The following is a 12,887-nucleotide window of genomic DNA, read 5'->3' as shown; positions in this document are numbered from 1 at the left end:
GTATCTCAGGTCTGGTCTCTTACACTGGTTTTAGCTCTGTGGTTCAGAAGGGAAGGGGGAGGGCGAGGTGAGGAGAGGTGTGATGAGAGGGGATCTATTGTTAGGGAATGAGAAAAGACGTTCTGTGTGTGATAGAGGGATTACTGAATGGTATTTTGCCTCCCGAGTGTCGGGGTCACTACCGCTCTGAGCGGGTCCTCAGCAATATTAAGTGGGAGGGTGAGCAGGCGAAGTTCGGTACGTGCTGATGTGGTTAGAAATAGGAAGGCAACACCGTCTAACACTTGGCTAAGGTGTCGAGGTATGAATGAGGGCTTCTGATGGTTGGAACGTTGGGTTCTCTTCTCAGGAAGTTGTGACTAGTGTGTGAGGACTTTTTTTAATATAATCCAAGTTGAATTTTCATTCAATCTTGCATGAATAGGCATAAATGCAACCGGACGAAACAGCGTTAGTCCAGGACCAAGGTGCAAAAAAAAAACCTTTAATATATAAGGCTTAAAATAGGCCACAACGCAGCTTGAGTCCCGGGGTCCACAGAATGCGATCGATATCTGGATTAGAGACCAATAAAGGTTGTCTTCTGCCTAGCGAACACTAGAGGACGGCACATACACCTGACCTGAGGCTGCGCTACAGCGCCCCCACGTGGCGCAGCCCCTTCATTTTTTCCGCCACCGAGCAAATCTCACCGATTCCACCTGGACTGGACTGGAACTCATGTTCCATTGGGAAGTTCTGTCGTTAAAGTGGAGGAGTGGTGGGGATTGAATCAGAGATGCAGGGGGATGAAAAATAGAATGCCAAAACAAATAGAGGAGTGTTTGTTGAGGCAGATGGGGTTAAGAGCACAGACAAAGTGAGGAAGACAAAGATTGAGCCTGCAGTTAGTCATGCTCTGAGCTGCCCCCGTTTCTAAGCAGGAAGTATTGTAGGAAAGACCAATGAGCTCAGGGCAGGGGTCAATGGCGGGAATTATGATAGTGTAGACATTAGTGAGACGGCGTTTCAGGTCTGGCAGGAGTGTCCGCTCAGCATTCCCGGTATCGGGTGTATTAGTCTTGATGAAGCAGGAAGTATTCAAAGTCGAGGGGCGGCTTTACTGGTCGCATGAGAATCACTGACAAACTCAGGGAGAGAGGGGTTCATGTGCCTCTTTGACAGGGACGTTAATGCGCAGGGAATGCAGGGAGATGGTTGTCGTGCAGTCAGAAGTGATTTACTCAATTGGTATATCACAGCATTGTAGGCCGAAGGGTCTGATCTGTTAGGTGACTTTCGTTCACTGCTCTGCAAGAGTGGCAAAAGACAGATTTCAACTCTTCGAGTGGGCAGACAATGCGGTGCGTTATATCACCGACTCTGATGAAAGATTCTTCAAAAAGGAGTACAAGAACTTCACAAACAGCATCGGCAGTGAGCGAGACACACAGCTGTCACTGTGCACCTACACACACCTCACCGTGACATGGACACAACCCCGACCGGACGCTAAGCGACTCCAACCCGTGACACCCACACGCATCTCGCCGTGACGATCGGCGTAACAGGGATGGAACTGGAACGGGATGAACTCGGGAGCTGAGGGGGTGATAGGGAGGACTTATAAAGAGTTAATTTCAACCAGGGTGTAGGATACAGGAAACTGGGTGACAGACAGGCAGGTGAAAGGGGTTAAACAGCCAGAAACAGTGCAGAGAGCCCTTGTGGCCAAACCCGCACCATAATAACTAACCCCCTTGGATACATCTAGATGGCAGGAGAGAGGTGCAAATGACCAATCAGGGGAAAGGCTCACGGGTCAGGTCTCCGGCACTGACTATGGTTCTGTGGTTCTGCAGTGAAGCGGGTGAAATATGGCGAACTCTATCGATAGGGTTCTCTTTCTTTGGGGAACGGAAAAGCGGTACTGTGGACGAGGACGAGATTCCTCGATGGTATGCGGTCGTTACCGTCACCAGTGTATTGGAGGAAAAGGGACTCTGTATCCAAACTTATGTATGTGCAGGGGTGTCCCAAATTAGAAATTTAGAAACACACACACACACACACACACACACACACACACACACACACACACACACACACAAACACACACACAAACACACACACACACACACACACACACACACACACACACACACACACACACACACACACACACACACACACACATTTATGCAGCTTGAGACACCCTGGGCATTTTTAATGACACTGCATTCTACATTTGTTCACAAAACTGATTTTATTCTGCCGAGCGAACACTGGGGGGCAGCACAGACTCCTGCCTGGAGGCCGCGCCACTCCGCCCCCACCTTACTCAGCTCCTTCATTTCATCTCTCATGAACAATTTTCTCAGTTTGCACCTGAACTGGAATCGAACTAATATCCCAGCGGTAAGTTTTCCCATTAGAAGGGAGAGTGGTGGTATAAACTAGAGTTGCAGGGACATGTAAACAAGAACGCCATTACAGATAGTTGAGTGGTTGTTTACAGAAGTCTCAGCAACAGTCAAGAAGCAAAAGGTTGAGCCTGCTGGGACTCATGTTCTGAGCTGCGTACGTTTCAATGCAGGATGTATTGGTCGAAGGGCCGATGCGCTCAGGTCAGGGGTCAACGCCTCTAAGCCTGACACGGCAGATATTAGTGAGTCTTGATTGCAAGTGGGACAATACCGTTTGCATAAGCTATGAACGAAACACACAACCCTCACTGTGATAGGGAGACGTTCTTCAATGGAACACTGAAAGTGTTTCGGTGTCACTGCCACAACCCACATTTGACGTGAACACGCCCTCATCGTGACACTGACACACTGGCAGGCTCTGCACCACAGCAGGATCTCACCACTCAACGATACCAACACAGAGTCTGGCCCTGCACTGTAACTCGAGTACAGACCTCCCCGTAGGCATAACACCCTCCCTGTCCGAAACTACTCCCCTACTCCATCACCCTACTCCTTCACCATTCCCGGTCACCGGCACACAGACTGCAGTACACCACTCCCGTCTCCATCACGCGTCCCTTGCCTACAAGCAAACCCGTATACGTGATCCACACCCTCTTCTGCACACTTCGCCGTCTCCATCATCGGTTACGTACCCATACACCCCGCCCCTTCCCTGATACACTCCACCCACTAAATGCTTCCCATCTACGTCGCCTTCTCACTCTCCTCGCACCCTGCGACACAGGCAATTGTGCGGAGTATGAGGGGGAGATGATCGCTTTTGTTTCACCTCCCCCCGTACCTTGGCTATCGATCGCCAGGATCTGAACCTCTCCACAACTCTGCATGCGCATGCGCAGGCCGATCACGTTGTTCCACACCACTTGCATCAGTGTTTGCATTCTCACCACCCTTTCCCTGGCCTCCTCTCTCCTCCCCTTCCTTCCTCTAAAGGCAGCACAGAATCCGCTCACACAAGCACACACACCATCTCGGAGAGACACACACATTTCAAGGCTACTGGAAAGCCGAAAATTTGGGCATTGGTGAGTGGGGAGAGGGAGGAGGGAGAGGGTTTCGTACTTTTTTCTGATTCTCGTAGAGTGTGCTGCGATGGTGCGGGAGGTACCTCACATGTCTGACCCCGGGAGTGTGATGGGATAATATTTGGGTTACGTTGCTGTTTATCTGACCCTGGAAGTTGGTGATGCGACGGTGTGGACGGAGCTTCATTCTGTGTATGACCCCGGAGTGAGAGCTGGTACAGTGTGGAGGGCGCTGCACTCTGTGTCTAATCCCGGCAGAACGTGATGGATCGTTGCGGAGGGAGTGTTACTCAGTGTATGTTACAGGGACGTGTGGTGGGATTGTATGGAGTGATTCTCGGTCTGTCTCTGACTCCGAATCAAGGGTCAGTGGATTTCGGCTTTCAAACAGTCCATTCAGAGATAGGGAGCAGGAAAATGGCACCTTACACGTTCTGCTCCAAAGGCTGAATCTGACCCATTTCTATGGCCTGTACTCTCCTCCCCATCCGTCCTGTTTTCTCAGCGCACCATTCAGTCTCTATGATTCTCATGTGGGTGAGTGAGCAGCACGCGGTCCTGTTCCATATTGGTACCCGTGAAATCGGTATGCATGCGAAGGTGATTCTGCAAAGTGAGATCAGGGATTTTGCAATTGAATTAAAGAACAACAGCACTACCCGCCCTAGTGAGGCCGCCTCAGAAGTTTCAGCATGATGCGACTGGTGTCCTGACCTGCGGATATTTAAAGACAGGAAGCTTTAAAGATAGGCAGTTGAGCTCAGGAAATGAATCAATACATTGAATTATGACATTGTAGACATTATTGAGAATTGTGTGTAGGAGGAGCAAGCAGGAAATCACGATATTTCGGGATTCCCTCGCTTTAGACCAGAGAAAGCGGAAGGAATAACAGGAGGAGGGGCGACATTACAGGGCTGAGAAAATGACACCGCAGGGCACAGTCAGAACAGACAAGACAACTCGTCAAAGTGAGGCTTTATCGCTGAAAATGAAGAATAAGAAATGTATGACCGTAATCATTGGGCTACATTATAGACCTGACAACAGTCCGCTGGATGAACAGGAAAGAATCTGTCGAGAAATCGCTGGCTGTTGCAGGAAAAGTAAGATTATGTGAGGAGGTGATTTCAGCTTTCCACCTGTTGACTGAGTCCCAGACTGAAAACGGACCAGTGGGACAGAGTTTGTCAAACATGTTCAGGGAAGGACCCGTAATAAGTACGTAGAAGTCCCAATGAGAGAGAACAACGCTTAATCTCCTACCAGGACATGAAACAAGTCAGGTGACGGAGGTTTTTGCAGGGTGTTATTATCATAGAAGATAGGACAATATAGCACAGTACAGGCCGCTCGTCCGGCCATAAAACCATGCCTGACATGAATGGATAATATGAGGGATATAACATTGAGGTAACTGGAGAAAATTGTCGAGGGGATGTCCCATGTAAGGCTTTTCTTTTCCTTTTGCTTACAAAGAGATTGCTCCGGGCTTCGCACATGCTGCCAGAGCTGGTGTACTTGGCTGAAAGATTACGGAAGTTTAGGCGACACATGAATGGAAGTAAAATAGAGGATTATACAGAGGAGTCATTTGTTATATCTTGGAATGGGTTCAGTGACGGTGGGACTGGGACAGAAAAGACGGCTTGTATCTGAACTGAAAGGAGACTAATGTCCCAGCGGCAAAGTATGTTAGTGCTGCACACCAGGTATGGGGGTGGGGGTGTAATTTTAATAACCGGGGGAATGCGAACCGGACGGCCAGATCACTGGAGAACTCGCCTAGTGAGGTGTTCCCTGTCCGAAGGTTTTCGAGGACTGGATTAGTGGAATTCCCAAACTGTTGAAAGAAACAAAAGGTGATGAAAGTTGAATTTAACTTTCCAGATTTTGACTGGGAATCCCACACTGTAAAAGGACTGGGGAGAGTAGAGTGTGTCGAATGTGTTCCGGTTAGTTTAGTACATCAGTACCTGGAAGTCACAAACGTGAGATTGTGCAAAATCTGATCTGTTTTTAGGAAACGAGAGAGATCCGATGAGAGACGTTTGCGTAGGGGAACACTTTCCAGTCAGTGATCCGAATGCCATTAGACTCAAAGTAAATATGCGTAACAGACAGGTCTGGTCCGCTAATATTGGGTTGGACTACAACCAGGCGTGTTTGGTTAAGGTCTAAGGTGCAGACATAATGTCGGACAATGTGAAACTTTTTTCACTCAGAGGGTGATGAGAGTATGGAATGAGCTTCCGGAACGAGTGGTTTATGCGAGCTCGATCTCGACGCTTAAGAGATGGTTTAGAAGGCAGGGGTATGGTCGGTATGGTCCCGGTACAGGTCGATGGGGGTGGGCAGTTTAAAGAGCTAAGCCGAAGGGTCTAATTCTGTGCTGTACATTTCTCAGACTCTTTAACTCTGACTCGTTGATTCCTTGGTCGCTGATTCACAACAGACCACAGGTTGATCACACAAAGGACAGAGTAAATATCGGAAGTTGAATTATTGGAGCTAAATTCAAATCGAAAGTTGGCGGATATTCTCGGGTATGTTTTGCGGTGATTACAAACTGCCCCGCCCACTGCTCCAACCGCTCCCCCTCGCCGATCGGGGAAGAGGCCAGATGATGGATTGATTTGGAACATGCGGGTTGTTTTTCTGTGAGAATCGGGGCGCAGGTATGTGTGTCAGTAGCTGTCTGGCCCTGCGCATTCTTCAGAACGGGGAGCGGCATTTCTGCCGAAACCAAATCCAGACAGTTAGACGATTCACTCTCATTCGACTCTGAACCAAACCACTTTAATAGTGTATTTCAGCATTTCTTGAATAGATTCGAATTGCATTCCTTTGAATGAAGAAGATCTCACAGATGTAGTCAAAATGAGGTGTGTTGATAGCATAAATACAAGCTTTCGGTTTCCACTGCGGTTGTCTGGAGCTACAAGCAAGAGGTCATGGGTTATGGGTTGAAGATGAAAAGGTTAAGGAGAGCTTGAGAGGAACCATCTTCACGAAGCGGGTTGTGAGAGTGTGGAACGAGCTGCCAGCGACACAATTTACATGCGAGTTCGATTTCAACATTAAGAGATAGTTTGGATGGAAGTGGAACGGAAGGCTTTGGCCCAGTACAGCTTCAAGCAATTAGGCAGTTTAAGTGGCTGAGCCGAATACCATAGAACCATAGAAACATCGAAGATTCCAGCACAGAAACAGGCCTTTTGGCTCTTCTTAGCTGTGCCGATTCATTGATGCTTAGTCCCACTGATCTGCACCTGGGCCATATCCCTCCAAACACCTTTCATCCATTTACCCGCCCAGGTTTTTCTTAAATGTCAAAAGTGAGCCTGCATTCACCACTTCATCTGGCAGCTCATTCCACACTCCCACCACTTTCTGTGTGCAGAAGCCCCCCTTATTCCCTTTAAACTTTTGCTCCTTCACCCTTAACCAACGACCTCTGTTCCTTTTTCTCACCTGGCCTCAGTGGAAAAAAGCCTGCTTGCATTCACTCTATCTACACCCATCAGAATTTTATACACCTGTATCAAATCACCCCTCTTTCTCCTACGCCCCAGGGAATAAAGTCCTAACTTATTCCTCCTTTCTCTGTAACTCAGTTTCTCAAGTCCCGTCTACGTTCCTATGTCTCCTTGATCTCTGATTAAAAGCAGAGAAAACGGGTTGATTAAACAAAGATCAGAAATAATTAGCAGAAATTTAACTTTTCACAGCTTATATTCCCCAATAATATTCTAAGAACTAGTATATGTTCTGAAGTCTTTTCAAGCTGCCACTTCTTGCTACACCACATGCTGATCTTCGCAACCATGGTAACACACAAAATTGTAGAGGAACTCAACAGGAACGGTATCATCATTTCCAGCATTTTACGTTCCCCTCCGACTCGCATCATCTGCAAGTATTCTACAGGTTTTTTCAAGATTCCTTCAAATAATGAGTCCGTGGCATTCCTTACGCAACATTAACTTGGCTATGTTCCCAGTTACCGTTGACAGTATTTTTTAAATGTTTCCTGTAACCTTGAGGGTAAGGGGGAGGGAGAGGCTGATGGAAAGGAGAAGAGTGCGGTTTGATGGAATGAGCAGGAGGAGGAGGGGCAGGATGAGTGTGTAGAAGTTGGAGAGGGGTAAGAGGAGGGTCGGGTGAGGGAGAGGAAGGGTTGTGGACAAGGCGGGCGATTGGGAGGGGTGAGAGAGAACTGCAGTGAAGCAAGAATGGTGAGTGACTGGGAAGCATAGGAGAAAGGAATGAGTGAGGTGGGCGGCAAGAAGAGATGGGAGTGTAGGGGTACTCTATGCATCTCGTGATCACAATGCCACCAGATTCAAAGCAAATATGGAAAAGGGTATCTGCGTGGGTTGAGATTAGAATTTGGAAAGGAAAATATTGATGGCATCAGAAATGACCCTGTGGAAAGGACAGGCCTTTTTCCGGCAAAGGCGTTCTAATAAGCGGGAGACAGTCAAAGGTAAAACTTTGAGAGTATGAAGTGCATATGTGCTTATTCAGAAAAAAAGGTAAGTGGTTTGAGGAAACGTTTTTTTTTCGGAGAGAGATGTTGAGTGTCTGGTTACGCGATAAAAGGATGATTTTACCACAATATTTTACCATACCCACCATAGTAGTTATGTGCAGATAGGTAATGATTGAGTGTACGAATTGCCACGTAACAATTAGAAAGAAATCAAGTGTGCTAAATGAACGCTTTGGGTGAAGGCCAGTTCTAACGGATTATACAGATCAGAACAAAGGGATTGGAAGGGATAACATTGGTCCTCTGAAGGATTAGAACAGTAAACCATACATGGAGCCAAAAGAAATTTGGGAGATGAGGAAATGGAAGAAATGGATTTCCTGCATCTGTAATTTACTCGGGACAAGGATACAGAGTGTGTATAAGTCATGAAGTCCTGGATCCTATGTGGATTAGAGAGGATCATCTGTTTCAGAAAAGGTCTAAAGCTCTGTGAGAATGATAAAGGGATGTGAGTCTGATATCAGTATTGGGAAAGATATTGGGAGCTATTCTAAGGGATAGGATATATGAATTATTTGATAGACATTGACTGATTATGGATAGACAGCATGGCGTCGTATGTGCTTGGTCTTGCCTCTGCAATCTTATAGATATTTTTGAGGGTGCTACAACAAAAGTTGAGGAAGTCAAGGAGGTGGAGATAGTCTTCATCGAATTTAGAAGGGAATTGCCAAGGCCCCGCATGGGCGGACTCTCAAGACGGTCCAGTCACACGGCATTCAATAAACTGGGTGAGACATTGTACTGGTGGGAGAAACCGGAGAGTAGCAGCATCTGGTTCCCTCTCTGACTGGAGCCCTTTGACTGTGAGCTGCAGAGATCAGTGCTGGCTCGGTTGTTCTACGTCATCGAAAGCAACAATCTACATCACACTGTAGTTATTCGGATGTTGCCGGGTCTGGGCGACCTGAGTTAAAGGACAGATTGAGAGGATATTATTGAAACCATGAGGCATATGGGGAGGGTAAGCCCAAGCAAGCTTTTTCCACAGGGACTGCAACCAGAAGTCATGGGTGAAGGCGGAAAGATGAAAAGTTTAAGAGGAACATGAGCGGAAACTTCTTGGCTCAGACGGTTATGGAAGGAGCGGCCAGCATGTCGCTGTTTCAGCGATCGTTTGGTGGGTAGGGGTATGGTGGACTGTGGCCCACACTCAGACCGGTGAGATTAGGCGGTTCAAATTCCTCGGCTGAAGCACTGTTTCTATGCTGTACTGCTCTGTGACTCTTTGAGTCCCTAATCTCCGATCCATAATGCAGACAACAGTCTGATTAAAAGATGGCACAGAATAAATATCAAAAGTTTAATTATTCACACCTAATTCCCCAAGAATACTCCAACAGTGCAGATATGCTTGAAGTCTTTCCACGCTGCCCGTCCCTCTGCACCACACGCTCCCTCTCGCCGATCTTTCGTACCCATGGAACACACTCAAGATGCTGGAGGAACTCAGCAGGTCAAGTAGCATCTATGAAACTGAATAATAATTTGATGTTTCGGGCCGAGCTCCCTCTGTGGAATTGGAAAGAAAGGGGGAAGAAGCCAGATCATTGATTTGGATGATGCGGGTTGTTGTTCTGAGCTCAGGGTCTGCGTTCCGGCTCTGCTGGTCCGGGCACATTTCTTAGAACAGGGAAGGGCTCTTTGCTGAAATCAAATCTATTCAGTTTGACAATTCCCTCTGCTTCGGGTGTGAACAAGGTCACTTTATATATCGTATTTAACCATTTCAGCTGCAGCGTAGAGTGTTAGAAACTTTAGCATAATTTATAGAACATTTCCTATGGTCTCGAATCCGTGACGTTACCATTTACAGTTGTTGCCATGTTTGCTGTTTGTGTTTACCTCAGACTCGCATAATCTGCAGTTGGGTTAAAATAATCTCCAAAGGTCTTGTAAATAAATCAGTCCATGCTCTCCCAATCGTGACTACATCCCTTAATGTGAAGGTCATCACCTCCGAGCTGGAACCTGCACGTTCCCAGTTACGGATTCTTCGAATCTTTTCAGTGCTGTCGAGGTGAGGGGCAGGAGCAGAGTGAGGTGTGAACAGGATCAACAGGCAGCTGTAGATGAAAATGAGTGTAAGGGCAGACAGCAGGGAAAGAGAAACAGAGGGGGCAGGTTTAGAGAGAAAAGGGGAGGTAGAGGGAGATAGAGAAATGGGAGAGAGAGCTTGAGAGGGGAGAGATAAAGGGAGAGAAATGGAGTGGACGGTTAGTGACTAGTTGAGTGAGAAGGATAGTGAGGCTTGGAGATTGAAAGAAATGGGTGAGAGGGGGAGATAGAGAGGAGAGAGGAAGAGAATATGTGAGCTCAAGGGAGAGTGTGAGGGATAGGAGTGAACATGGAGTGACGTGTGAGTTAAGGAGAGAAGCTGAGGATTGTGGGGTGAGAGTGGGAGTAAGAGAGTTGAGTTGTTAGGACCACAGACAAAGTCAGGAATCGCAGGTTAACCAAGGTGCGAATAATGTTCCGAGCTGCGTACATTTCAGTGCCAGAAGCATTGAAGGAAAGGCAGATGGGCTCAGGGCATGGATCAACACGTGGAATTGTGACATTGTAGCCATTCGTGAGGCTTGGTTGCAGGAGGGGCAGGAATGGCTGCTCTGGGTTTCCATTGTTTTAGATGCGACAGTGCATGTGGAATTAAATGGGGGAGGGGTGGCATGAAAATGGCCCGGCAGTGCTCAGTCAGGAAAGACTTCATGGGCAGAACTGTGGAATAAGAAAGATATGACCACATTAATGGGGCTATATTACAGACAATCCAACAGTCTGTGGGATTCAGTGGAGCAGATTTGCTGAGAGATTGCAGTCCAGACCTCTCCTGCATGCTCTGGAGGCAAGTGCAGAAATTGCAGGGCCCGAGCAGAGATCTTCAGATCATCCATGGCGACATGTGAGGTAGCGGAAGATGGGAAGATAGATAATGTTGTCCCACTGATTCAGAAAACCTCCAAATATAAACCAGGAAATTCGAGGCCGGGAATCCTGATATAAGTAGTTGGACAGTAATTGAAAGCTATTCTAAGGGACCAGATCTGTGATTAATTGGGTAGAATTTGACTGATTCGGGATGGTCAGGTTGGCGTTGTGCCTGGTAGGTCGAGCCTCAGCGTTCTTATAAAAGACAAGACAGTGCATGTTACCTAAGTGGACATTTGCAAAGTTCAACTTGGGAACAGGTTTCAGTTGCTGGACACTCAAAATAAGGCAGTAAATTGAACTAAACAGTGGTTTGGTGGGGGAAGCCGCGATGTGGTCGTTGATGGTCGCCTCTCTGACTGGAGGCCTGAGTACAATGGAGTGCTGCAGGGATCAGCGCCGGCTCGGCTGTTCTTTGCCATCAAAACCAACAATCCGGACGATATTGTGGTCAACTGGATCAGCAGAGTTACAGAGAACGCCGATCTTGGGGATATAGGGATCAGCATCAATGGAACTGGACAATGTCGATGCTTCAAGCAGAGACCCATCAGTGAAATTGGAAACGGAGGGGGAAGGGGACAGATTATGGATTGATTTGAAGGTTCGGGTTGTTGTTCTGTGAAACTCGGTGCTCAGGGCCTGTGTGTGAGCTGCTGCCTGTTCACGCACATTCCTCAGAACAGGGAGCGGCCCCTCTCCAGAAATCAAATGCAACCGGTTCTGAAAAAAAAAGAAAACCCTCAGGCAGGCGCAAAGAAAGTCACTTCAATGTCGTACATAAGTCTTTCTGCTGCCAGGAAGAGCGAGATGATCTCTGACATGATTTACACAGGGCCCCGAACTCGCAACATTAACAGTTACAGTTGTTGCCCCGTTTGCCGCGAGTTTCCAGCACCTTATGTTTATCAATTCCCCTGAATCGAGAGGCGCTGAGGAAATCTTTGTCCAGATTTGTTACAGTTGAGTGTGAATATATATGGTCGGAGGTGTTTGGATTAATTTCAGCAGAAAGGCGGCTCCCCGCACCTGATCAGGTGAGTGATGTTGGAGCTGAAAATACCTACACCGGGCATTCCTGTTTACACACAGGGGGCGGAAACTCAAACCCTCCCAGAACCCGGGCTGGATCAAATTTTTAGCCTGGGACTGGCTGGGTTAAACAGAGAAACTCCGCCCCACTTGTTGCGATGAAAGAAAAAGCAGCGATCAACGCGGAAATCTGGACAGAAAGGTTAACGCAGCCTGTTTGTTTTCCTCTTTAGGGTTGCCTCATTGATCCCACTCCCGCCTCCTCCCGCTGTCAGACCCGTCCTGAGCCGGTGAGAGTTAGTGTGACCCGGCCCGCGGCAGTCCCGCTCTACCCCGGCTCACCCGGCCCTGTCCATCGGTTCACAGCCGAGCGGCCTCGGGAGCAGCAGCATCGACTCAACTCTCCGGACAGGGAGAACAAACCGGTTCCAGGCCCATTGACGTCACACCCCGATATCAGACTGTTTTCCCGGGTCCACACTGAACACCAACCGGTTACGATATCTGAGGTAAGTGTTGTCTCTGATTCTGCACAGTTATTCAGAGAGGCGAGGCTCTGTTCGGGATCGGGAGTGGATTTAGTGGGAGAAGGGAGTCCTGACGTGTTCGTGCTAACGAGTCCATTGTCCAGATGGATGAAGAGAAGCGAGGTGGGTACGACTGAGTGCGAGCAGAAGGAATCTTTCACCCTGGTAGAAACATATGAAATATCCCCCGGGACGGCGACCCGTCACCGATCTCTCTCGAACAAGAGAAATCAGCAGATGCTGGAAATCCGAGCAACACGCACACAATGCTGGAGGAACTCTGCAGACCAGGCAGCATCTGTGGAGAGACAGTCCAGTCTCCTTGGAGGCCCCAGGTCGTGTT

The 12,887-nt window shown here is 48.0% G+C and overlaps 1 protein-coding gene across 4 annotated transcripts in view; it reads left to right on the top strand.

Moving 5' to 3' along the window:
* Window positions 1-3,482: 3,482 nt before the first annotated feature.
* Window positions 3,483-12,887, top strand: part of LOC132386521 (NACHT, LRR and PYD domains-containing protein 12-like) — a 58,726-nt gene continuing 49,321 nt past the window's right edge. The window contains exons 1-2 of one of the 4 annotated variants that reach the window (XM_059958809.1): window positions 3,483-3,499; window positions 12,251-12,526. The gene's annotated coding sequence lies outside the window, so the exon portion shown is untranslated. Of the gene's footprint in view, window positions 3,500-7,742; window positions 8,038-9,204; window positions 12,023-12,073; window positions 12,527-12,887 lie in introns of those variants that run through there. The other 3 variants (XM_059958808.1, XM_059958807.1, XM_059958811.1) reach the window with 3 other exon arrangements.

Source organism: Hypanus sabinus, unplaced genomic scaffold, assembly GCF_030144855.1.
Source record: "Hypanus sabinus isolate sHypSab1 unplaced genomic scaffold, sHypSab1.hap1 scaffold_1188, whole genome shotgun sequence".
NCBI lineage: Eukaryota > Metazoa > Chordata > Chondrichthyes > Myliobatiformes > Dasyatidae > Hypanus > Hypanus sabinus.
Note: the sequence above shows the minus strand (reverse complement) of the source record. Positions and strands in the feature narration are given on the sequence as shown.